The 13,886-nt window shown below is 32.7% G+C and overlaps 1 pseudogene; it reads right to left on the bottom strand.

Annotated features, from left to right (window-relative positions):
- Positions 1 to 8,796: 8,796 nt before the first annotated feature.
- The window catches only part of LOC109050129, a 165,175-nt pseudogene continuing 160,085 nt past the window's right edge, over positions 8,797 to 13,886 (bottom strand).

Genomic DNA, 13,886 nt, shown 5'->3' with positions numbered 1-13,886 from the left:
ATACAGTATATTCAACTTATTTTTTTGAAATACATTTTTAATGTATATGAAAACCTCTGAATTAGAGAAATGTTCCAAATCGGGGGTAACAAAAACTAGTCTCATCAATATGACTTATATGTCATAATTTTATGACTTTAGGTCTTTATGTCTTAACTTATGGATATACCCCTTTTAGGTCATAATTTGGACTTTGTGTCAATTTTGATTTTTTTCTTTCATTAAATATCCTTTTTATATAATAATTACTCACTTTTAATGATTTGCTGATTTGCCAAAGCATGATTTTTTTTTTATGTGGGCAGAAATAATTAAATACACTGGTTACTGTAAAATCTGTAATATATATATATTAGCTGATGGCAAAATTCACAGTATGCAGTTACTTGCAATTCTACTGTTGTAAAATTTTTCTTTGAATTGCCACAAGCTTCACAGCATTAAACAGGAAGTAACTACAAATCAATAATGCACAAACTTTCATCAACGATACAAATCCACATTCTGTTTGCGGTGTTGATTCAGTTCAGTTCATTAAGCTGTGCGAACCGTTCCTCAATCTATAAAACACCATCAATTCAGTTATAAAGCAGCTCTATAGAACACCCCATTGTGCATTGTGGCCAGATTCACTATTCCATTTCACACGTATGAATTCAAAGTTGGATTCTGAATTTTCACATTTATGCCGTGGTGTATGATATATTTTGTCTGGTACTTATGAGTGAAGGTTTCTGTCATGTCATGAACATCAGAAAGGCTTCTCTCGAGCTCATCGTTGTGCAATCTGTCTCTGATGAATCCATGGTCTCAGGTCGACGGCAGCGCGCCTATAAAAGCAATAAAAAGCCAACAATGGCTTTTCAAAATTAACGCAGCATCCTCCATATGATGAGGAAACATATCCAATCTTTGCTTTTTCCTTCGCCTTTCTTTAAATGTCACAGTGATGGTATTGCCATATTTGCAGCATGCCATAATCAACACCTGTTTTTTTGATATTTTGAATAATGCTGCTTTTGAATTATAGCCAGCCAAAGGAAACTAATCACTCAGATATGGGGTAATGCACACGGCTGAGGGGAGCGCGTGTATGTAAATGACGCGCATATGCATTTATTAATGCATGACCCTATAAGAATAACAATCAGGGGGGGGCCTGGTCCGGCGCTAAACGCGGTGTCGTGTTAATAGTCACGGGAGGGGGGGGGGCCCGTAAGCCACTGATTTGGCCGAACTCACTCTGCCTCCATGCTGCGCCTCTATTTTCAGCCCCTGCATTTCAACGTCTCCTATTATTATTTTACGGTTATCTGAGTCTATTTCAATGGCCTTCCTGTCTGCTGTGTGAATTATCTGTTGTGTATTTTACTGTCAGAGAAAATATGCATAAGGATTTGTGACAGCTGTGTGCTTTGAGTTTATCGAGCAGATATTTAATGTAGACAGATAAAACAATACTAGCTACATGCTGTGGAGGAAAATATACTTGATTTAATTAGCCTTTTTTATTTTATTGTGACTATATAGAGATAGATAGATAGATAGAATAGATAGATAGATGTAATGTCACTTTTAAAATAAAAATTGTTTGTTATTTTCTGAAGAGTTTATTTATTAATACAAACTCATTGCATTACATTGAGGGAAAACAGTAATTATATATATATATTATAAAATATATTTGTAAGTTATGTTTATTAAGGTTGTTTAATTATGCATGTAATTATTTTAAAAATGTTTTGGTAAATCATATTAAAAGTGATAATTATGAAACAAAAAAAAAGTCACATTTTTAAGAGATAAATTCTAAATCATGGCATAAATAAATAAAAATTATGACAAAGAACTAGAATTTTTACATCTATCGAAATTATGAGAATAAAATACTTACTTGTGACTCAAATAATGACATACCATGTCATTTATGAGATGAAAAGTCATAAATGATCACAGTTATAATTAACAGACGTATGACATAAAAAAAGTTAGATTTATGAGAATAACAAATTTAAAGTCAAAGTTATGAGATAAAAGTCTCATAATTGACATTCAGAAGTCAAAATTATGATATGACCTAATTCATATTTATGAGAATAAAAATACATTTAAAAAATCTAAACTCTAAATCAAAATTATGATCTGAAGAATGAATACTTGACACACAAATGTTTATTTATGACAGATTGAAGTCAAAATAATGAAATAAGTCATATTCATGAGATTAAATTCCATAATATAATAAAAAGTAAAAATTCTGTGTCCAATTTTTGGAGACTAAAAGTCAAATTATGACAAAAAAAAAATAATTATGTCATCTGTCGTCAGATATCAGGTCAGTACTGCTTAGCACAAACACGGACTTACACTAACAGAATCTTCACACTGTCTGTCTGTCGGCTTGTGGCGTGTCTTTGATGTCTGCTGTCTGATTGGCTCCTCAAGAGCTCCTTGTTCCTCTGGATGCAGTATTAATGCAGTCCTGTGAGGGAGATCCATTCATCTGATGGGAAGGTTTCGGCCCCCCACAGCAGCCCTGTCAGAGTGACTGATGGAGAAAATGCTTGGAAACCCCAAACCTCCCGCAGACGCGCCCAATATTACCCCAAAACTCACCAATACTACTACTGCTCTTTTTCTCATCATATGACAATTATGTGCTTTACGTATGCAAATTACAATTTGCCACTACAAATGTAACTTAAAAGTCGAAATTATGACAGTCATACTTATGAGATTAAAAATTTAAATTATGACATAAAAAGTAATATTTATAAGATGAGTAAAATTTATCATATTTAAGAGAAGTCATCACAAGTTGACTTTATGACAATTTAGACTTTTTATGTCATTATTAGGAAATCAAATTCTCGTAATTTTTAAATACTCATATATATGACTTAATATGTCATGAGATTGATTTCACCTGCTATATTTCATTATACAGTAATTATTTTATAATTTAATTATATGTGACCCTGGACCACAAAACCAGTCTTAAGTGTCAATTTTTCAAAATTGAGATTTATAAATCATCTGAAAGCTGAATAAATCATCTCTCCACTGATGTATGGTTTGGTTAGGAGGACAATATTTGTCTGAGATACAACTATTTGAAAATCTGGAATCTGAGGGTGCAAAAAAATCAAAATATTGAGAAAATCATCTTTAAATTTGTCCAAATGAATTCTTAACAATGCATATTTCTAATCAAAAATTAAGTTTTTATTAACTATATTTACAAAATATCCAGTAGGAAATTTACAAAATATCTTCCTAGAACATGCTTATACTTTAATATCCTAATGATTTTTGGCATAAAAGAAAAATCAATAATTTTGACCCATAAGATGTATTTTTGGCTATTGCTACAAATATATATATATATTAAATAAATAAAAAATTAAGGAAGCAGTTATATTATATATTATTATTTATTTATTATTTTTTTATTTATTATTATTATTAAGTTGAAGTAGGTGCAAATTGTTTTCCAGTGTGATTTCTCATGATGCATCTTTAGATCTTGAGCCTTATCAGATTAATATTGAACTTAATTTAATAGTTAAGTGCCACTTTTTCATGTTCAGGAGTCAAAAAGTCGACTTATAAACCTGTAATGAACGAAGCTCAATAGCGCCAGAGCTCAGATTCACGCAGCAGTGCTGCCACCGGTGTGGCTACTGTTCATCATTACACCTTCACCCTTTAGTCACGTGTGCACTCTGTGAGAACAGAAACGCTTTATTATTCCACATGAAGAGCAAGTGGAATTAAAAGCACCCGACATTCATATACATTTTATTGTTTAAAAAGAAGTCTCTTCTGCTCACTGAGGCTGCATTATTTGATTTCAAATACAGTAAAAATTATTAATTCATTATAATTAGTAATCTTTATTCTGATTATTATCAATGTTGAAAACAATTGCTGCACAGTGTTTTTGGAAACTGTGATATATTTTTATTTTTCAGGATTCTTTGATGAATAGAAAGTTCAGAAAGAACAGAATTTATTTGAAGTAGAAATCACTTTTGATCAATTTAATAATAATAATAAAATTAAAAAACATTAAACGTTAGTAATATGATGTTTATGTTTATACTGTTGATTACCACAGAAAATAATCTCAGCTTGTCACTTAGTTTGTAAAGTAAACACGAATGGTGTTGACAGTAGTGCTTTTATAACGGAAGTCTACAGGGCAAGATATTCTGAAGTGATTAAAGCAGAAATGTGATGTAATTTTGTAAAAAAATTTATAATAATTTTACAAATGTGTTATTTCAGCTCTAAAGTGTCCAGATCATCTTAGTGGTCCAGCTACTGCTCTTAGATCACCGCTGCTGTATTTTTCTCCACGTAAACTGTTCTTTAGTAAAAAATCAGTTCTAAGAATGTTATGTTAAATTCTATGTGTTTTGATGTCTTCTAAATTAAGTACTATATTCGTAATAATTTTGTAATATCATATATATTTTAAGATAGGCCAGTTCTTTTAAAATTATGTGTTAGGAAATAAATATTTAAAGCTTTTTTAGTTTTATATTTAATTTTAGGATTAAGCGCTAGAAAAAAAAAAAAACTACCTAATAATAATTTTATAATAATTTGTATATTTTTAATATAAATAAGTAAATTCTCTTTGAAGTTGAAATTCAAATTTAAAACATTTAGATTTTTTTTTAAATCAAGTACTAGAAATATTAATGTATATATTTTTTATAATTTATATTTTATATATAAATAGGTACAAACTCCTGCTCGATTCCTGTAATACTCTGTTAATAACCAGCTAAAAATGTTTTGTTTTTTTCTGTAAAGCTGGACGGATTTTTTTTCTGTGTGACTGCTGAATGAGCTCAAATTATTTATTCAGATTTTAAAGAAATGCAAATTATGTCATTATTAGGTATTATTTTTATATATGCAGCTCGTTTTAGCTCCTTAGTCAAAGCTCAGACGGTCGCCCTGGCATCATAAAATATTTCCTAAACAGACCGAGAGTAAATAATCGAGTTATTCGTTTGCTGTGAAGACTCGTTGATATTCGAGGCGTGTGTGTGTGTGTGTGTACAGCATGTGTGTGTGTGTGTGTGTGTATCCTCGGGATCTGATGTGATTTACTTACAGATTCAGCTGTTGTCAAATCAATCAAAGTGTTTGTTTCCTCTCGCAGCGTCTGTAAAATCTCCTCCTACATGATTTAGAGGCTCTTCAGGGATTCACACACACTTGATTGGCCCTTCAGCAACATTAGAAGACATTCACATCCGGGTGACACACAATACTTCATCAGGATGAAAGCATATAAAGTTGATGTGATTGTAAGGATGAGTTCATATTTAGTGTTTGGGGTTTGTTGAAATCCCTTGTGATATATCTGAAAATTAATAATATGGATAGTTTGAACATTCTTATTTATATAAAAAATGTATAAATTACTTTTTTTTCACTGCCTAGTCATAAAAGGAGACAACAAAAACAGACACCTTATCAATTTATATTAAAAAATATAAATTACAGAATTTTTTTCTAGTACTTAATTTAAAATACATCAAAATAGGTAATTCACCCATTTATATTATCATTTGGGATGAAATTATTATGAATTATTAAGTAATCTTTGTCAAGTACTTAATCCTAACATTAAACATCAAAATAAAGTATTTCTTCTCTAATATTTAATTTTAAAAATATTTATATAAAAATACATAAATTATTACAAAATTTATTTGGTACGTTTTTTTCTAGAACTTAATCTTAAAGACATCAAAACACTGAAATTGTACCTATTTATATATAAAATTAAATTATATATAAAAAAATACATGAATATTTCTAGTACTTAATTGAAAAAAAAAATCAAAATGTTTTAATTTAAAATTTCAACTTCAAAGAGAATTGACCTATTTATATCAAAATATACAAATTATTATAAAATTATTATTAAGTAGTTTTTTTTCTAGTGCTTTATCCTAAAATTAAATATAAAACTAAAAAAGCATTAAATATTTTTTTCCTAAAGCATAATTTTAAAAGAAACTAGCCTATCTTAAAATATATATGATATTACAAAATTATTACGAATATAGTACTTAATTTAGAACACATTAAAAACACATAGAATTTACCTGTTTGTATTAGAAGATCTAGAATATATACATTATTTTTTGTTTTTGTAGTAATTAATCTTAAAAGACATCAAAAACATGTACCTATTTATAAAAATCTATATATTTTTTTATAATACAATTATATGATATATGATACAGAAAAATGCGATATAAATATATATTGTGCATTTATTTATGAATAACGCGGATTTGTTTGGACGTGGTTTGCAACACACTTACAGTAGAGCAGAATGGTTCATATGACTGATCTCCACTGTTCACAAAAACACATTTATGCCAAGACACATGAAAAAAGACAAAAGAGGCCAAAGACAAAATGTTTATTCAGTCTGCGGCTGCAGCTCTTCCTGAAACACTGGCAGTGTCAAATAAGGCAACGGGCGTATAGATCATATGGATTTGTACAGTTTTGCACCAACAACAGTTATACATTCACCAGTTACTGTATGTGTGATATCATATAGATCTATATATATTTATATATACTGTATATATTTATAACGTATTCTTAAAGAAGTGTGAGGGACGCAGGTAACAGAAACACTCACAGTTATAAAGCTGATTCAGATCTTACTTTCTTCATTTGACATAAATCTAACTCTCTGTGATCTCTAATAAAATAAAATAAAATAAAAATATATTATGCTCATCATATATAGCTCTTAAACGGTGTATTTGCATTGGATAGATAAAATCTGTTCAGTTCTATAGTCATTTAATGTGCGGTGTTTGGAAATAAACTCACGTACAAGACATCAGCGTAGTGTTAGAAACACACACACACACACACGCACGCACACACACACACACACTTCCTAGTCTAATAAACATCATATAAGGATCTAATGCACAGATCGTTTCATACTCACAAACCCGACAGACAGTCGGTGACTTCAGAGATGAATTTGCACAAAAAGCATCAATCACATCTAAAGCCGTTTTACAATACATAGAAAAATATAATCCTCTGAATGCCCTTTTTACAATTTTAGATAGATTATAGATTTATCTGAAAATATCAGTGTAGTTAGTGGAGGAGGATCGAGTGTGTTTGCTAAAGGGAAGTTAGTGATAATCTTTATATATATATATATAATAGGAGAAAACCCTTTCAAAAATACTATGGTATTCAATGATCATGATTTCATGTACTATAGTAACTTATATTGTATACTTTATAGTGGTGTTGTTTTTATCATCTATAGTCACATACTATAGTATTTACAATAAAGTATCATGGCACTACCATGGTTTTGTATACATGTGCCGTGGCGATTGCAGGTACCATGGTATTCTTGGAAGTACCCTGAAATACCATAGTATACCATGATATGTTTCAAAATACCATAGTATTACCGTGTGATACCTTCACTGCATGCACTTTTTGCAAAGAGTACCTTGTTTCTAACATAATAAACCGTGGTATTTTTAGTAAGAGATGAAAGCTGTAACATTAGAGGGTCGTTTAACTCTCACAAATGTTGCCCTTTTCTACAGTTATGGTGTAAATACAGTTTTTCGACCGGTGTAACCGGGCATGACACAACAAAGCAAGGCAACAAGTTTCTTAAATCTGAGTTTTCTGTCCTAAACTGAGATATTTTGTCAATCATTTGGTTACTAGATAGTGTAGCCCCGCCCACACTGACATCTCATGGGTCCAAAATCCCACCTCATAGACTACCATTCAAAGAGTTTGGGGTTGGTGAGAATTTTGAATGTTATGACATTTATGTGATCAAAAATGCAATAGAAATTGTGAAATATTATTATAATTTAAAATAAATGTTTTCTATATAAAAAACAATGAAACATTAACTTACAAAAATCATCAAAACATTATTATCAGCATAACAAATCCAAAATCAATTTAAACATAAACAACAAAAATCATTCCAGATTTACTAAACAAGGCTCAAGAAAACATTCTGATTATTATCATGATGAAAAAAGAAAAACAAAAAGTTTAATTAATCCAAAACTAAAAAATAATTATATTTATGTCTTATTATTTCTTGTTATCAATAATATTCTTATATATATATATATATATATATATATATATATATATATATATATATAGTATATTACTATATATCTATATATATATATATATATATATATAATATATTCAAGTTAAGTATTAACAGTGATATTTAAAGTTCACATCCAAAAAAAAAAAAAAAAAAAAGGAAAATAATTAATTTCCGATGATTTTAATGTGAAGAAGAAATATTTGTGAAGATATTGTGATACACTTTTGTTTTCAGGATTCCCTGATGAACAGAATGGTCAAAAACAGAACAGCGTTTATTTGAAAAATGTCTTTTTAAAAATCAATTAAAAATCGTAAAAAAAATTCTTATTGAGCCCAAACTCTTAACGGTAGTGTATCTGTATACAGAACATTTGATAGTTTGCTGTGAGTTACTCAATTTATGCTGTCAGTGAGTTAGTCACTGGTAACTTGTCGAGTCACGCCTGGTTAGGACACTTTTTAGAGGCAAATAAAGAAACATTTATGTAAATGATTGATGTGCTCCGGGGTTATTGACTGCTGAAATCTCCAAAGAGGATGAGATTAAGAGTCTAATGAGTCTCTGAAGCACTGATCAGACGACGGACAGCGCACACGGTGACCAGCGGTTAAGCACAAGCGTCAGTACAGGTCTTTGTAGGGTTTGGAGTAGTTAAACATCAAGTAGTCCCATGTAATAGAAGTCATACGCCCGCTGCTGGCGCTCAGACGCGTTCAGCAGGGAAAAAATAATGCTGTGTGATCTGAGTGGACGTTCTGGCCGCTTTGGGGTTCCGTCTTTGAACGAGGGGTACGCCAGGTTCTCCGGCGCACCGATCTTTCGTAAAAGGAAGTTGGCATCTTTCTTCCAAGGTCTCGACTTTCCCGATGAAGTCGTAGTGAAGATGGCAGGGGCTGCAGAGCTGGTTGGCCGCTTCCCAATGGATGTCCATTTTTTCCCCACGGGACGATGCACGTCCAAAGATAGTGGATGAACTCTCGAAGGTCACGGCCGCTTCCCGTCTTCAGAGCCGTCTGCGATGCATTCACCCTGTATTTGGAGATGATGGGGCTTTCCGAAGACGGGATGGTATCGGAGATTGGGGCTTTCGAATTTGTCCCCTGAAGGCCGACCACCAGTCTCTCTCCATCGGCTCTCGGTATGAACAGGACTTTGGTGTACGTCTCCAAGCGCTTCGTGATGCCCTTGATGGTCGAAGCTGTCCAGGGCGTTTCAGGTGATTGTCGTAATGAACAGCCACGTGATTGATTTCTCGCGTAGAGTTGGCGACGCCGGGCCAAAACCATCAAGACTCTTTTCCAATGGGAGCATCCTGCTTTAGGCACCTCGCAGTACAGCATTTTATGACGGTCCTCCACGTAAATCCGCGAGACGTGATGCGGTGTTATCGTCCGTGAAATATTACTCCGATATTTCCCGCAGACCTCCCGTATGATCCTTCGACGGGACTCCTGGACGTCAGACAGACGCCGGGAGCTCGATGAAGAATGATGGTGACTGTGAAGAGTTTGTGTGGGGTCGCAGCACAGGGCTGGTCTTTAATAGTTTCCGGTGGCGTTTGGTGACCTGTTGAGAGCTGGGGTCGTGCTCCCGGGACCCCGGCGTGGCGGCCTGTCGTTTCCACTGGGAATCTGGCAGCTGCATCGGTGAGATGGGGTCGATGTCGCCCTCCTCTGACCGCTGGTTGACTCTGTCACTGAACTGAGCGCACTGCTCCTTCAAACACACACATAAGACAAACCAATGATGCATACTGACATTATATATTTATTGATATTTATGTTTATATTTCACTCCAAAAAAAAAAAAAAATATTTTTTAAATTAATTATTTTAAAATATTTTTTTAAATGATCATAATTTTAAATAAATGTATATCGACGTTATAAGAGGGGAATATATTTATTCTATTATATTTCACTCAAAAAAAGAAATAATAATTTTACGTTTTTTTTTTTTAAAATTAATTATCATAATTGTAAATAAATAAATAAATAAATAAATAAATAAATAAATAAATATATATATATATATATATAGAGCTATATTATTATATATATATATATATATATATATATATATTGACATTATAATAGAGGAATATATTTATTCTGTTATATTTTCACTTCCAAAAAAGAAAAAAATTTTTTAATTAATTATTTAAAATGAAATTTGTAATTAATTATCATCATTTTTAATTAATTTTCTCTCACAAATTCTCAGTATTTTAATGTAAAGAAAAAATATAAAAATTAGTTATTTTAATTGTGAAATATTAAAGGGTTACTCCACTGTAAAATTAAAATTTTGTCATTAATCACTTACCCCCATGGCGGTCCAAACCCTTTTTATTTAAAAGAAATATATATATATTCTTTTTAATGCACACATTATCAGCTGATGCCTTAAATAAATATATAAATAATAACAATACTTCAGCTACTACTACTATCAATAACCTAAAATTCAAAATAAAAATCCTAAATGCATGTAACATATATTTTAAGTTAAATTTAATTAAATTTATGCATTTAGCAGACGCTTTTATCCAAAGCGACTTACAGTGCATTCAGACTATCAATTTTTACCTATCATGTGTTCCCGGGGGAATCAAACCCCCAACCTTGCGCTTGGTAACGCAATGCTCTACCACTTGAGCTACAGGAGCACTGTATATATAAAAAATAGAAAAAAACAAACAACCTATATATATATATATATATAGCTTTGCATTTTAGGATAAAAATCCAATCAGTGTCTTCTGTAGCCATCAGATGGAGCCATTCACCAGTGTGTGATCTCCCTGTTCTCCTCCGGATGAATGTGTCTCCTTACAGCTCATCTGTGCTCTGTGACTCTCTCTGAATATCTCTAATCTGCTAATTGATGAGGATTTTTGCTTAATTCTCGACGTCACCTGATTTCCAAAAACATGTCGCCTGTGGCAAATATCAATTTAACTTCTCATTTGAATTCATTAAGGTGCAATAAAGTCAATGAAATGAATAATCATAAATCCAGTATTAACGAGGTGATTAGTTCGTTATGAAGTCAGGGTTCATTTGATTAGTGACGCGCCAGGTTACAGCCAGCAATCTGCCCCTTCCCCCCCCCCCTCCAAACAGGGACAATATGAGGGCATGAGAGAAGAGACGACAGGAGAAGATGCTTAATACTGTCACGTGTGTTTCTGAATAACACCGCAGTGAAGAATACAAACAAAATAAGAGCATCTGCATCTTCTCACCTGCCTGGACTGAGTGCTTCCTCTGAACTTCACACCTGAAAGACAGACAGACAGACAGATTAGCTGTGCGTGCAAATGCAATAAAGTAAAAATATTTGATACGCATAATGGATTCTGCATATTGAAAATGACATGCATCACCTTTCAAAACAGTTCAACTTAAAAATGCATCTCAAGATCATTCAGAACAAAACATGTCTTAAGTGTACGTGTGTGTGTGTGTGTGTGTGTGTGTGTGTGTGTGTGTGTGTGCACAACACCACACATAAAGGCCACATGCTGCGTCTTTCTCATTCCATTTAAACAATCTCAAGCATTTCAAAGCGCTTATTCTGTAATTACAGAGTGAATGAGAAACATTCACTAATTCACAGCTTTCCATGCATAACCATGTTACCTTGTTTCAAACATTTTACTTGAGAAGCACTCACACCACACACACAAGCCTAAACCCACCCCTACACCCCCACAGAAAACTTTCTGCATTTTTACAATTTCAAAAAACTTTCTTTACTTTATTTTCATACCAGTTTTTGCAAATGAGCGACTGTCCCCAAATAGAGGTTTTTTGGTGATTTTGTCAGGTTTTGCTCACCTTTTGTGGGTGCAAATTTGTCCCCAAAATATGGTTAAGTAGGTACACACACACACACACACACACACACACACACACACACACACACACACACACACACACAAATTATATGGCATACAATATACTGTGTAGAGATAGACACCTGTTCAACTTATGGCAACCTGAAGAACACAAAAATATTATCTTTCACATTTTTAAACATTGTATTAATGTCCGTCTGGATCATAAAATGGAAATATTTTGCAGGTATTCTAGCTTCATAATATCCTGCGCTATTTGACTAAGAAGAGACTGATGATTAAAATAAACCTTTCCAGTGTTGTAGTGCTGAATTAAAGGAATAGTTCACACCCAAAAATAAAAATTTTCTGAAGATTTACTCAACCTCAGGACATCCGAGAAAATTTCCTCTCTTCACCACATTTGGAGAAATGTAGCATTGCATCAGTGTCTCAGTAAAAAACACCACAAAAATAATGGGTGCCGTCAGAATGAGAGTCCAAACAGCTGATAAAAACATCACAATAATCCACAGCACTCCAGTCCAGCAGTTAACATCTGGAGAAGACAAAAACTGCAAGTTTGTAAGAAACAAATCCATATTTTTTCAATGTTTTCCCGCTAATATAAGAGTCCTCTATCCTCTATTCTTACAAACAGCTTTTTGTCTTCTTCAGATGTTAACTGCTGGACTGGAGTGCTGTGGATTACTTGGTGATGTTTTTATCAGCTGTGTTGGACTCTCATTCTAACGGCAGAGTCATCCACTGCTGAGACACTGATGTAATGCTACATTTCTCCAAACTGGTTCCGGTGAGGACATTTTCAGCAGATTTTCATTTTTGGGTGAACTATACCTTTAAGTTACACATAGTGCACGTAGTGAATTCATCAGGACCAGCACAAGCAAAACCACACAGTCTTCACATATTCAGATGTACTGAAACGTGAGATGTGCAAGAAACACATGATTTTTCAGACCAACATCATATAGATGTACATGCACGCATACATCTTGAAAACAAAATCACATGTTTGCATGATCATAACAGTGTAAAACACCACACAGGTTCCTATGGCTTCTTGTTTAACAGCTGAGAGACGTTGCTATGATCATCACTGTCACCCATCTTCCATCAGGGGTTATGAATATTCATGATAAAAACGTTTGTTTACTTCTTCATTAGTCCAACGGTTTAACACGTATTCCAGAGAAGCATCACTTCTAATTCTTGGTTCTCGAATGTTTTTGACATCAGATGTGAGCGGTGTGGAGCGGACAGAGAGCAGAGACTTCTGGGATTTTGCCTGAAGCGTTGATGTTCTCTCTAGCTCCAAGATCGCTGTCATACTGCTTCATTAAAAGCATAAAACACATGCAAACAGCTTTATATGCTACAGCAAGAATTCAGATTATTAATAGCAGTCTGCATTCAGAATAAGGGAGATGAAATTTGAGGAATATTACTAGAAAGAAGACAAATTATCAAATAAAATGCCACCGGTCAAAAGTTTGGGTTGTTTAAGATTTATTTTATTTTTTTATGTTTTTGAAAGAAGTCTGAATTCCATCACAAGGCTGCATTTATTTGATTAAAAATACAGTACATTTATGAAAAAAATTATTACAATTTAAAAAGACTGTTTTCTAATGTGAATATCTGTTAAAGTGTAATTTATTTCTGTGATGTGCAGCTGTATTTTCAGCATCATTACTCCAGTCTTCAGTGTCACATGATCTTTCAGAAATCTTCTAATATGCTGATTTTTTTTTTTTTGGCTGCCTCAAAAAACATTTCTGATTATTATTAATGTTTGAAAACAGTTGTGCTGCACATATATTTTTTTATGGAAACTGTGATAGATTTT

Source organism: Cyprinus carpio, chromosome A18, assembly GCF_018340385.1.
Source record: "Cyprinus carpio isolate SPL01 chromosome A18, ASM1834038v1, whole genome shotgun sequence".
Lineage (NCBI taxonomy): Eukaryota > Metazoa > Chordata > Actinopteri > Cypriniformes > Cyprinidae > Cyprinus > Cyprinus carpio.
The sequence above is the reverse complement of the archived record's forward strand: the minus strand, read 5'-3'. Positions and strand labels throughout refer to the sequence as shown.